This window comes from Lactuca sativa, chromosome 7, assembly GCF_002870075.4.
Source record: "Lactuca sativa cultivar Salinas chromosome 7, Lsat_Salinas_v11, whole genome shotgun sequence".
In the NCBI taxonomy this organism is placed as follows: Eukaryota; Viridiplantae; Streptophyta; class Magnoliopsida; order Asterales; family Asteraceae; genus Lactuca; species Lactuca sativa.
In genome coordinates, this window is record NC_056629.2 from 62,275,825 (window position 1) to 62,289,813 (window position 13,989).

The following is a 13,989-nucleotide window of genomic DNA, read 5'->3' on the forward strand; positions in this document are numbered from 1 at the left end:
CCAAGAATGGGATATGGGATGACTCTATTTGGGACCATATATCCCTTGGTAAGGTAAAGGTCAAAACATACCTTAACTAGTTTGATTTGTTCTTCCCATTTTGGTAGGGTGGATGATTGGTAAAACCAATTGGGTGTCATTTCTATGATTAAACCTAAGATTTAGATTGGTATATAAATGAAGGACCTTATATTACTACAGAGGCATGATATGGGAGGACCCGTAAGGTTTATTTCGATTGTATGCATTACATATATATGTTATATTGCATGAAGTATATTGAAATTAAAGATTTTTATCAAATGTTTAATAATGATTTGATCGGTACATAACTGAAGGACTTTATGCGAGTTGGAGTATATGACACAACAACCTAAAGGTCTAATCGTGTTTGTGATTATATACCTCATGTGTGTGTGTCTATATATATATATATATATATATATATATATATATATATATATATATTAAATTGTATAAATCATGTAGAAATGAAAGGTTTTCTCCAATGTTTGATAATGATTTGATGTTTAAACCTGTAACATCCCAAAATTCGAGTCCAAAATTTTCACTTTTAATTATATAACTTAGAAAATCACTTAACAAAACATACTTGAGAATATAACAATCCATAACACCATAGTAATCATGTCTCCGAAAACATATCATCAAGTAGTAATAAAATCATAGTACAATCCCATGAATCACAAAATGCGGAAAACTGATGTGTGTGTGATGTACCGCTACCACGTCGGCTCCTTCCCCTTCACTGATGAGGTACCTGAAACAAAACTAAAAACTGTAAGCACAAAGCTTAGTGAGTTCCCCTGTCATACCACATATCATACAATCACATAGCATACATACTGTCAGACAATTCTGGGGTGCCCCACCTAACCAGTCCGACCATTCTGGGGTGTCGACCTACCCATGTCAATCTGTTCTGGGGCGTTGACCTACCCATGTCAAGCCATTCTAGGGTGCTTACCTACCCATGTCAAGCCATTCTAGGGTGCTGACCTACCCTTCGGTCCTAACATCAAACTCTGGGGACTATTTCACCCCTTACCACTACTACCACATATATCATAACAAAAACATATTGCCAGGCATATCTGGGGTGCCCGACCTACCCTTCGGTCCTAACAACCGAACTTGGGGACTATTCCCCTCCTACTACCACTATCACATAACATATCATGCTAACACATAAACATACCAGGTAGTAGCAAACCATATAATCATCACAAAGACAATCATCTCAACTATAATCAACTACTAGTGGGCCGGCCTTGGTGCCTTAGACCCACTTCTACTAGAAGGTAACTCACCTCGATGTCGTGTAGTATCTGCACAGTCCTCAGCATAGAACTCAACTCGTCTCTACTCCTTAATCCCTACACAACGACCTTTCTCGATTACTATTACATACTCATAACCCTTACAAGGGTCAACCCAAATCCAAGTCAAAATTAAGGTCAAACCCTGGTCAAAGTCAACTTTTGATTGACTGGATTCGCCGAGTTGGTCCACCAACTTGCCAAGTCCCCATGTCCACCTACTGCCATAATCCCGTCCTTACTCATCGAGTCTAGCAAGATCTCGACGAGTTCTCCTTCAATAACACATTTGTCGACGAATTCGTTTTTGAACTCGTCGAGTTCATCTTCATCCGAATGAATGAGTCTAGTCTATGACTCGTCGAGTTCTCCTTGAACTCGTCGAGTCCGTCTTCATGAGATTGGGACATTTCCTTGAAATCGCCGATTCCCTCCTTGGACTCGTAAATCCTTTGATCTTCAGGTCCATAAAAAACCCTTAATAGGCTGAGTTTTCCTTTAACTCAACAAAAATCGTTCCCAGAAGACTTTTGGGGGAAACTACGACCTGACTCGTCAAGTCACCCAGGTGACTCGTCGAGTCCTTTTTCCAGAACTATACATTCGATTATAATGGGTCTTAATGCACCCAAATCATAGATATGGGCTCCTAGGGTCCCTTTTTCACGTAAAGCTACTAACTTGATGTCCATCCATGGGGCCTTTGGCTCAAAAAGCCATAGAAAGGGGTTTATATGTTGCGTGGGTCTCCCAAGCCCATAAAGTTGGCACGTTTATGCCATGGGAACCCTCAATGGTTCCAGATCTAAAGTGCAACTCAACATATACATACAAATCCGAGTATAGTCTCTCAAAAGCTTAGAAACAGTAGAAAATAGCCCCAAAATAAGATCTAGGAGATAGATGGTCAAGGTTCAAGCTTTTTACCTTGAATGAACTGAGAATGAAGCAAAACCTCTAGATCTACTAGCTTCCACTTAAACTCCTAAGCTTTCTTCTTCTCTTCCAACTTTAAATGCACATAAAAGCCGCCAACAAGCTCAAGAATACTCAAAAGGGGCTTAGGGTTTCGAGTTATGATTTCTCTGGGTTGAGAGGGACGATGGGGGCTAGGTTGAGGCAGAATAAGATGTTTAAATAGGGCGCATACCCTAACATTAGGGTTTCCTGCAGACAGCTCCTACTCATCGAGTCGGTCCCCCAACTCGTCGAATAGGTCACTAAACCTCCGGGTCCAAAGTCTAGTCTACTCGACGAGTTGGGCTTCCAACTCACCAAATCCCAGGGCAAAACATGAAAAATACTTGAATTAAATACGTACCATGGAACCGGGTGTTACAAAACCTATATAGGTCATGAGACATTATTGTCTTGTGCATGTTTTGTTTAAATTTCATGTATTCTAAGTTTAAATACATAGTGGTAGTGTGATCATATCAATTACAATGAACTTTTGGATGATACAAAATTGTAACATCCGGATTCCCAGGAATCTGATTTTAATTATTTATATTGAGTTTTATGGAAGGACTTGGCGAGTTGACGCTCAGACTTGCCGAGTAGGATCGCGAATTATTGTCTGATTAATGACCGGGCTCGAAGAGTCGACGCGTGGACTCGGCGAGTCCGCGCTGTAAAGTGAAACCCTAAATCTCAGGGATGGAGCCCTATTTAAAGGCCATTATGGCTGTCATTTGCGGCCACTACCCCCATAAGAAAACCCTAGAGAGCAAAGAGAGCTTAGAGTGAATTTTGGAGGCCAGTTGTTCATCATTTGGTGTAACCTTGCAAGAAAGAGTGAGAGAATCCAAGCTAGATCGATTGTGGAGCTTGGATCTGGGTTGTTCACACTGAGATTCACGTTTTGAGGTACAAGTTCCTTCCCATTTTGTGTATTTGATAGATTCCTTGAATCTAGGGTTTCCATTGCACCATTTTGGGTTAGATTGTGAAGCATATGGTGTCCCTTTGGGTGTAGATGATAGATCTAGACCTTGAGAGGTCCAAAAGGTCCCAAGCTTCCAGCTTTATGAGATTTCATGTGAGCCTTGAGAGTAGAACCCTATTTTAAAGGTTATTTCTCCATTTTTGGTCTTATAGGCATTGCATGAACGTAAAGTTTGAACCTTTATGTGACTTTCGAGTGTTAGAAGGTTAGATCTACTAGTTGGGGAAGTATATTTGACCTCAGAAGATCGTTTGAGTGTTCTCATGGTAGGAACTCGCCGAGCCCATAAGGGGACTCGACGAGTCGAGTCGGGTTGCCCCGCGACTCGCGACTTGTGAACTCGTTGAGTGTAGGGTTGACTCAGCGAGTCGAGTGAGGACCAGGGGCGAAGAGGACATGCATGGAATCGCTGAGTCACACGAGTGCACTCGACGAGTTGGGTCAAAGTCTGACCGTTGACTTCTGTTGACTTTTAGGGTTGGGTCAATATTTGGACTTGTGAACCATTTGAAGGGTAAATTAGTCTTTTAGCCTTCTTAGAGGATATCGAAGAGGCTAGTCTAGCTTGGAGAGTCGTTATTGATTTGAGATAATTGTTTATGTGTTTAGGCGGAGGCTATATTAGTGTATACGTGTGTGAGGTTATCCGAGAATCCGAGGTGAGTCTTCTCACTATACATTACCTAGAGTGGTATCTATGTGTAGACCGGAGGGTCTTGTATGCTATGTGTATTTTGTTATATGTATGGTATGTGTTGTATAGACCGGACCGGAGGGCCCGATGATATAGACCGGACTGAAGGGTCCAACGATACAGACCGGACCTAAGGGTCGGACGAGCTATGACCGGAATAGAGGGTCCAACGAGCTACAGGACTGGAGGGTCCCGCTGAGCACATCGACCGGAGGGTCGTACTATAGCCTCGAGTGGCGTATGTGTTGTATGTGGTATTTTGGGGGACTCATTAAGCATTTATGCTTACATTTGTTGTGTTATGTTTTTCAGGTCCTAGTGATAATCGCAGAAAAGCGCCGACATGATCCGTACACACTTGTGGAGTTTATGTTCTGAGATTCTGGGATATGTTTTGTGATATAACATTTGATAAATTATGTTTTGACATTATTTTATGAGTAAATGTATGTTTTAAAAATGAAAAATTGTTTTGAAAATTTACGTTGTTACAAAAATGGACATAGTTTTTGTAATATATATGTAAAGTCAATGCTTTACTATGGTTTGTATGTTATGAGTTGTACACCTGGTTTATGTCTTGAATAAAAAGTAAATTGTTTTGGCTTTTGTGAAAACATGTTTTGATGGTTATGATATAAATTATAAAATGTTTTCAAGAACTAAAATATTTTATTATATGAAAAAAGACGAGTGTTATAACACTTTAAATGGAGGAGATTATTGTTACCTCAATGTCAAAATATCCCATATCTACCATAACATTAATATTAGTGACAATTTTCAGAAGGTACATGGATAACCGGGTCGATCTGTTTTCTCTACTAAGAGCAAACTACACATATAACACCAAAAATAATTGTCACTGTCAAAATCAAACTTTGTATTTGACTTTTATATGTCAAATGAGTTACTTTTTGACTTGTAGATTTCAAAGTCAAGCATGCATGATTACCTTTGATAAAAGGCCATTGTAACATCATCGTTTTAGGGCTAAATTTGATTTGCTAAAATAAATATAATAAAATAAAAAATAGATAGATAGAAAGGATATGATAATAAAATATTTTATATAATATAAAAAATCCATAATATCTTATGAATAAATAGTTAATTTGGTCGATAATATAAAGCTAAGGTTGTTTTGGTAATTTTGGGAAAACCCTTGTATCTAACCAATACATAACCTAATTATCCTATTATGGACCAAAATTGTTAAAATAGATTAAATTAGCAATCTAAAAGAGAAGCTAGTTACTTATGTCACATGTTGTTTGAAAGTGTTCCTCTCTTATGAGGTTGAGGATTCAAGTCTCATTATAGACAAATGTATAACTTCAGAGTAGATTATTAGTGTGTGTGTGTGTGTGTTAGCCATTAAAAAACTTTTGCCATATGTTAGTTAAATTAGGAAAATAGAAAGTTGAGAGGTGTTAGATGTCAAATTGCCAAAGAGATAAGACATTATTCATCTTTACCTCCTTCACTTTAGAGAAATCCAGCTAGAGAATGTGGGAGGGAGAAAATAGTGATTATACAGTCACTGTTTATATTTGAGCTAAAAGTAATGAGAATGTACAACTCTTTCTTTTTCTTCTCCAAAAAATCGATTAAGTGTTTGGAGAATATCTAAGTTCGAAAATCTACCATCTTAAGGATGTTTTTAATGGGATTTCAAGTTAGTTTTAGTCGTTATATGACTAATATACGTTTATTCTTCTTATTTACTGCTTAATTTGGACTTTAAATTATATTTTAGAAGCTTAAAAGCTCAAATGTTGGAATATTTTGAGTATTCTCGCATGAAATTGATATTAGTTTTGGCTTGTCTTTGAGTTTCTGTAACGACCCGTCTCTGGTATGTCGTTTCCATGTTATTTATTTAGAAGTTTTCAAGAGGGACTCGGCGAGTCTATATCCCGACTCGTCGAGTAGAGACGGGATTTCAAGCACGTGTAAGTCGGCGACTCAACGAGTCCATATTCGGGACTCGGCGAGTCTGCCTGCCAGGAAGAAACCCTAAATCCCCGGGTTTGCTCACTATTTAAGCAATGTTATGTGCCCCAAACTCGCCTCCTTCACCCTCAGAGAGCTTATGAAAAACCATAAACCATTCCTTGTATGATTAAAGTGTTTTTGTGTGGATTCTTGAAGGATTGAAGAAGAAAAAGAAGAAAGGACCATAAAGAGGAAGTGTAGAGCAAAGATCCAAGGCCAATGTCAGAGTTCATTGAGCCGGGGAGATACCGGAGCAGCAGCAGATAGCTTCCAGAGCCATACACTCAGCAGCCAGTTCACGAGGTGAGTTTCCTACCAGTAGGAACGGGTCTACGGCCACAATGCCGGCCCGTTTAGCTAGCAGTTAGTTCCGGAATTCGGTCCGAAGCAGTAGTTCAGGGTGCTTGATGTCTTTGTGATTCAGGCATGTCTATGTGTTATGTGTTCCAGACTTCAGTCCGATGCAGTATATGTGTTATGTTAGCAGATACGTGTTTATGTTATGTTATGTTCAGACAGTTCCGGATTTCGGTCCGATGCAGCTAGTTCCGGACTCCGGTCCGATGCAGGGGACAAGGTCCCAGTCAGTTCCGGACTTCGGTCCGATGCAGTCAGTCCCAGACTTCGGTCCGATGCAGTGGGCAAGGCCCAGTATGTGCTTTATTTGTTATTGTATGGTATGTGGTAGTTTGGGGGAGCTCACTAAGCTTCGTGCTTACAGTTTGAGTTTCGGTTTCAGGTACTTCCGCAAGTAAAGGGAAGAGCTCGGGATGATGGCATCGCACACACCACAGCTTCAGTTTTTGTCCTGGGAGTTGATTCAGTTTCTTAGATATGTTTTGATACAGTTGTGACACAGTTTTTCTCACAGTATTTTATCATGGTTTTGAGATACGCAACGTTTGGTTTTATTATGTGATACTCAGTTTTATGATCTTTGTTATATTAAAAATGAAATTTTCGGGTCGTATTTTTGGGATGTTTCAAGTTGGTATCAGAGCCTTGGTTTGAGGGATTCGGATACACTTCCGGGTGTATCTGAACTCAAACTAAGGAAAAGATAAAAAGATTTGCAAAAGGAAAAATGTTTTCGAAAGAAATTTTGAAAAGCACTTAGAAAGAAAAGAATTTTTAAACGAGATAAGGGTGTGGTGCATGCGATCAGCCGAGCTGAAGTAAGTACTCCCAAATTACCCATACAAGTTATGTTATGATTGTCAGTTTCAGTAGAACAGCATGCTATAATAGGACTAAGGATCTAGGAGGATGCCTTATGTTCCTGCTATATGTGTTTCAACTTTAATAGATTTGCATGCTAGTATTGAGTAGACAATAGTAAGATAGCCTGTTTAGGTTATGCCTAATAGTATGAGCTTAGCATTGTATGCTAGTACAGTTTCTCGTTATGAGAATAGATTTGCTTGAGTAGTTTCCTGTGTCCGAATGTTGCTTGCTTTGTGCTTTGTAGGACTCTTGGTAATGGGAGTTAGCAATTAGGTGAATACGACACGTCACATGTGATCAGGGTTGAATAATCTCAGAGTGTTGGATTTGGCCCTGTTGCGCAGCTCTTGTTTGAGTCTAACCGTTGTAGGGACGAGTCTTTTACTAGAAAGATTACCTGAGCCTCATCACATGTGATGGTATTCAAGTGATGGCTAATTAACATTACAAGGAGGCCTTCGACAGCTGAGGACTGGTTTGAGGGGAGTCAGAGATTTCCCTAGGGCAAGCCTATGATGAGAGTAGCAGAGATCAGTAATAGTAGAAGTGACTTGGTGGAGTCAAGGCAGTTCTTGAGGAAAGTACGGATAGATGTGGAAGGTAGTATGGGCCCGTACTACTGAGAGGTTGGGCACCTTCCGTGCTGAGGTGGCGACCATGATGGGGTCGCACACACTTACATTCAGGGAGTTCAGGGCATGTGGAGCTCCAGATTACCATGGGGCGCGGGACCCCATAGCGAGTACTAGATGGTTGACGGATGTGGCCAATGCTTTCCGCACGAGCAGGTGTACCGAGGGGGACAAGGTTAGATTGGCGTCCTGTCTTCTGAAGGACAGGGCACGAGATTGGTGGGAAGAGGTCGGACATACCATTGGAGATAATGCAACGCTAGATGCCATGGCCTGGGCTGATTTCTCTACCAGGTTCAGGGCGGAGTTTGCACCGGTTATTGAGGTGCAGCAGTTAGCCAGAGAGTTTCAGGACCTCACCCAGACTACAGAGACCATGGCGGAGATCACCGCCAAGTTCAGGGAGAGGGCTCTTCTCGTTCCTCAGTATGCAGCCGATGAGGAAATGAAGAAGGCTCGCTATCATGAGATGTTGCGGAGCGATATCCGCCAGTTTGTGAGCCGGTCCAGCTGTAAAACGCTGGATGACATGATTGTTAGGGCTCGGGAGAGGGAGATTGACCTTGAGATGGAAAAGAAGAGGAAACCGGAGGCGGTTTCGGGTACAGGTAGTTCGGGCAAAAAGCCCAAGGTTTCAGATCACAGATCCAGGAGTCAGCAGAGCCACGGTCGATGTGGCAAGTGTGGGAGATTGCACGATGGGGTGTGCAAGGCAGGGAGTTCCGGCTGCTACAAGTGCGGTCGGACTGGGCATTTGAGCAGGGATTGTACGGCCCCTGCCACCGCCATTGCAGCATCAGATCTGATTTGCTTTCAGTGCAATCAGAGGGGACATAAAAAGTCCTAGTGTCCGAGTTTAGCTGCAGCAGGGAAGGTGTCTGCACCTGCCCCTGCTACTTTGAGGATTACAGATGGCCGGTAGGGCCGAGCCGAGGCGCCAGTGGCGAAGAGTAGAGATTTTCAGATGACAGCAGAGGAGGCATGAGCGACTCCTGATGTGGTGACGGGTATGTATCTTCCCTTCATCTCTATATTATTATTATTGATTATTGCTTATGGTTATATGTTTTGTATAGGGTAGTTCTTTGTGAACGACATTTCTGCTACAGTATTATTTGATTCGGGGGCTACCCGATCGTTTGTATCGCTAGCGCTTAGCAAGAGATTTAGTAGAGCTCCAGGGGAGCTGGATTGTCCACTAGAGGTCGAGATAGCAGATGACAGGACCGTGAGGGTCGCCAGAGTGCATAGAAGATGTTCTCTTCAGTTGTTCGACGAGCAGTTTCCGGTGGACTTGGTCCCTATTCCCCTGCGAGGGAATAAGGTTATAGTAGGCATGGAATGGTTGAGTCCCAATGGGGCGGTGATTGATTGTGAGCTGCAGCTAGTGAGGGTTCGCACTCCCAGTGGGGGAGAGTTAGTGATTCAGGGCGAGAGGCCGCAGCGCGGACCAGCTCTTTGTTCAGTCGCGAGAGCGAGGCGCTATTTTCAGCAGGGTTGCGCCGGATATATAGCTTATGTTTTGGATGCCCGGGAGAAGGGTAAGGTGACAGTAGATGATGTCCCGGTAGTGCGAGACTACCCTGATGTATTCCCAGAGGATTTGCCTGGAATACCTCCAGAGAGACAGGTTGAGTTTGGGATTGATCTGATTCCGGGTGCGATGCCGATAGCTAAGGCACCGTATCGGTTGCGCGAGGTGCAGTTCCTTGGTCACCTCGTCAACCAGAAGGGTATTTTAGTAGATCCGGCCAAGATAGAGGCCGTGATGTGGTGGGAGTTCCCGAAGTCTCCATCCGAGATTCAGAGCTTCCTAGGGTTGGTAGGGTATTACCGGAGAATCATTCGGGATTTCTCCAAGATAGCAGTGCCGCTCACCCGACTGACCAAGAAGTCGGTGGTGTTTCGGTAGGGGCCTGAGCAGCAGGCAACATTTGAGATCCTCAAGCAGAGGTTGTGCGAGGCTCCGATCCTTACCCTGGCAGAGGGAGTAGAGGATTTTGTAGTCTACTGTGATGCCTCAATCACATGTATGGGAGTAGTATTGATGCAGTGAGGCCATGTGACAGGTTACACCTCGAGACAGTTGAAGCCTCACGAGGCTAACTACCCTACCCATGATTTAGAGCTGGGGGCGGTTGTGTTTGCCCTCAAGATTTGGAGACATTACCTTTATGGGGTCCGTTGTACCATCTACACAGATCACAAGAGTTTGAGGTACCTTATGGATCAACCGAGTCTAAACATGAGACAGAGGAGATGGTTGGATGTGCTGAAGGATTATGATTGTGAAATCCTTTACCATCCAGGAAAGGCCAACGTAGTGGCCGACGCCCTAAGCCGCAAGGTGACACCAGCCCCTATCAGAGACTTATGTCTGAGGATGACAGTGATTACTCCGTTGTTGGAACGGATCAGGGAGGCTCAGGTTGAGGGCCTCAAGAAGGAGAGGCAGAAGTGTGAGAGGATAGTGGGCCGAGTAGCTTCGTTTGATTATGATAGTCGGGGGTTGTTGACCCTTCATGGGAGAGTGTGGGTACCATACTGGGACGGAGTGCGGCAGGTGTTGATGGACGAGGCTCATAAGTCTCGATTTTCTATCCACCCAGGGGCGACGAAGATGTATAGAGATCTTCGACTCGATTACTGGTGGCCCTGCTTGAAGCGGGATGTCGCCTGGTATGTAGAGAGGTGCCTGACCTGCAGGAAGGTCAAGGCAGAACACCAGAGGCCTCACGGCAAGATGCAGCAGTTAGACATTCCCGTGTGGAAATGGGAGGACATCACCATGGATTTTATCACCAAGCTTCCCAGGACCGCACGTGGGGTAGATTCGATTTGGGTAATAGTGGATCGGTTGATGAAGAGTGCTCATTTCATACCGATCCAGGAGAGCATATCGGCGGAAAAGTTAGCCGATATCTATGTGCGGGAGGTAGTGGCACGTCATGGAGTGCCGGTATCGGTGGTGTCAGACCGAGACGTCCGTTTTACATTCAGATTCTGGAAGCGGTTTCACGATGAGATGGGTACTCGTCTCCATTTCAGCACCTCTTTCCACCCTCAGACGGACGGGCAGAGCGAGAGGACGATTCAGACTCTCGAGGACATGCTCCGGGCATGTGTCCTAGACTTCGGTGGCAGTTAGGATACGTGTCTTCCGTTAGCGGAATTTTTGTATAACAACAGTTATCATGCGAGCATTGATCGACCTCCCTTTGAGATGCTTTATGGGAGGAAGTGCAGGACCCCGATTTGTTGGGGTGAGGTCGGTCAGCGAGTCATTGGGAGCACAGAGGTGGTGCTCAAGACGACCGAGTTGATTCAGCAGGTTCGTAGTAGACTGCAGATTGCGCAGAGTCAGCAGAAGAGCTACGCCGACAGGAGGCGTTCACACTTGGAGTTCCGGGTGGGCGATATGGTCCTTCTGAAGGTCTCACCTTGGAAGGGTGTCATCAGGTTTCGGAAGAGGGGCAAGCTGGGCCCCAAGTTCATTGGTCCTTTCTGGGTTTTGGCCCGAGTGGGTTGGGTTGCTTATCGGTTGGATCTTCCAGCAGAGCTTAGCCAGATCCACAAAGCTTTCCATGTGTCTCAGTTGAGGAAGTGTTTGGTGGATGAGTCAGTAGTTGTTCCCTTAGAAGATATTCAGGTTGATAGCAGCCTGAATTATATTGAGAGGTCGGTCGCGATTCTGGACCGGAAGACAAAGACCTTGAGGAACAAGGTAATTCAGTAAGTGAAGGTGCAGTGGCAGCACCGGAAGGGGTCTGAGTGGACGTGGGAGGCTGAGGAGGAGATGGGAGAGCACTACCCGGAGTTATTTGCAAATTCAGCCGTAGCAGACTTCGAGGACGAAGTCTAAGTCAAGTGGGGGAGAATTGTAACGACCCGTCTCTGGTATGTTGTTTCCATGTTATTTATTTAGAAGTTTTCAAGAGGGACTCGGCGAGTCTATATCCCGACTCGTCGAGTAGAGACGGGATTTCGAGCATGTGTAAGTCGGCGACTCGACGAGTCCATATTCGGGACTCGGCGAGTCCGCCTGCCAGGAAGAAACCCTAAATCCTCGGGTTTGCTCACTATTTAAGCAATGTTATGTGCCCCAAACTCGCCTCCTTCACCCTCAAAGAGCTTGTGAGAAACCCTATACCATTCCTTGTATGATTAAAGTGTTTTTGTGTGGATTCTTGAAAGATTGAAGAAGAAAAAGAAGAAAGGACCAAAAAGAGGAAGTGTAGAGCAAAGATCCAAGGCCAAAGTCAGAGTTTATTGAGCCGGGGAGATACCGGAGCAGCAACAGATAGCTTCCAAAGCCATACACTCAGCAGCCAGTTCACGAGGTGAGTTTCCTACCAGTAGGAACGGGTCTACGGCCACAATGCCGGCCCGTTTAGCTAGCAGTTAGTTCCGGAATTCGGTCCGAAGCAGTAGTTCAGGGTGCTTGATGTCTTTGTGATTCAGGCATGTCTATGTGTTATGTGTTCCAGACTTCAGTCCGATGCAGTATATGTGTTATGTTAGCAGATACGTGTTTATGTTATGTTATGTTCAGACAGTTCCGGATTTCGGTCCGATGCAGCTAGTTCCGGACTCCGGTCCGATGCAGGGGACAAGGTCCCAGTCAGTTCCGGACTTCGGTCCGATGCAGTCAGTCCCAGACTTCGGTCCGATGCAGTGGGCAAGGCCCAGTATGTGCTTTATTTGTTATTGTATGGTATGTGGTAGTTTGGGGGAGCTCACTAAGCTTCGTGCTTACAGTTTGAGTTTCGGTTTCAGGTACTTCCGCAAGTAAAGGGAAGAGCTCGGGATGATGGCATCGCACACACCACAGCTTCAGTTTTTGTCCTGGGAGTTGATTCAGTTTCTTAGATATGTTTTGATACAGTTGTGACACAGTTTTTCTCACAGTATTTTATCATGGTTTTGAGATACGCAACGTTTGGTTTTATTATGTGATACTCAGTTTTATGATCTTTGTTATATTAAAAATGAAATTTTCGGGTCGTATTTTTGGGATGTTTCAGTTTCTAAACTCTATTTGAACTTTGGAGTCCATTAATGGGTGATAATTACACTTGTGGATCTAATTTGAGATTTCAATCTTGACGTATAGCTTCAATGATGATTCAATCTCTACTTATGACAAAACTTAACTTTTGACCCATTGAAACTCACTAAATGTCAATTTGATAGTAGAACTCAATTGGTGACGATCTTGGTTTATTAAATGATTAGTGAAAATTTAAGCTTATACGTTTATTAATGGTACAAACCTGCGTTGATATGTGTAGTTGGGCCCGACCATGTTCTAGTTAGGGTTATATTTTTGTACCTTGCCTACATAATACGATTAATAGCTAGGATTCCATAGTATTATCGATTTCCAAGCTCATGAATAAGAATACTCCATTTTACCATGTTGACTTATTTCACATCTACTAAACCATGTTGAATATTGTCTTTTTGTGTGTGATTTATTCTCGTTTATTCCTAACACGATGCAATTAAAATTATAAACACCACCGGGAAAATCCAAAGAGGCGTCGGTGGGACTTTGAAGGTACCGATCTTGGTGTCCAAGGAGGAAGCTTATTGGATGGAGAAGGTTGAGAGTAGGGGTGAGCGCCAGTGTTTTAAAAACCAGTTTGAACCGGCCGGTCAAACCGGTTGGACCGGGAACCGGGAAAGAGAACGGTTCAACTATCACCGTTTTTACACCAATTTTTGAACCGGATTGAACCGGCGATTTTTAAAAAAAACCGGTTGAACCGGTCAAAATAAACCGGTTGAACCGGTTAAACTAAATAAAAATACATGAAAAAAAACATTTTCAATAATAAATGTGGACTTTTTCACATCTATTTAGATTTCTCTAAATAAAAACATATGGTAAATGTTTTGATATTTTTTGATGCATTTGTATTCATTTAAAACTATATTTTGTTTCGATATTATACTTTATTTTATTTTTGACGTATATGAATTGATATAAAGCTTATAGTTATGTGTTGTTTTAATGTATTTATATTGATCTACAACTTATTTTTATGTGTATTTTTAATGTGTGAACTTGTAGACGTCAAATTCGTGACTTATGTATGTATGTTTAGAAAAATAAGAAAAAAAGATGAAAATTATAGAAACCGGTTGACC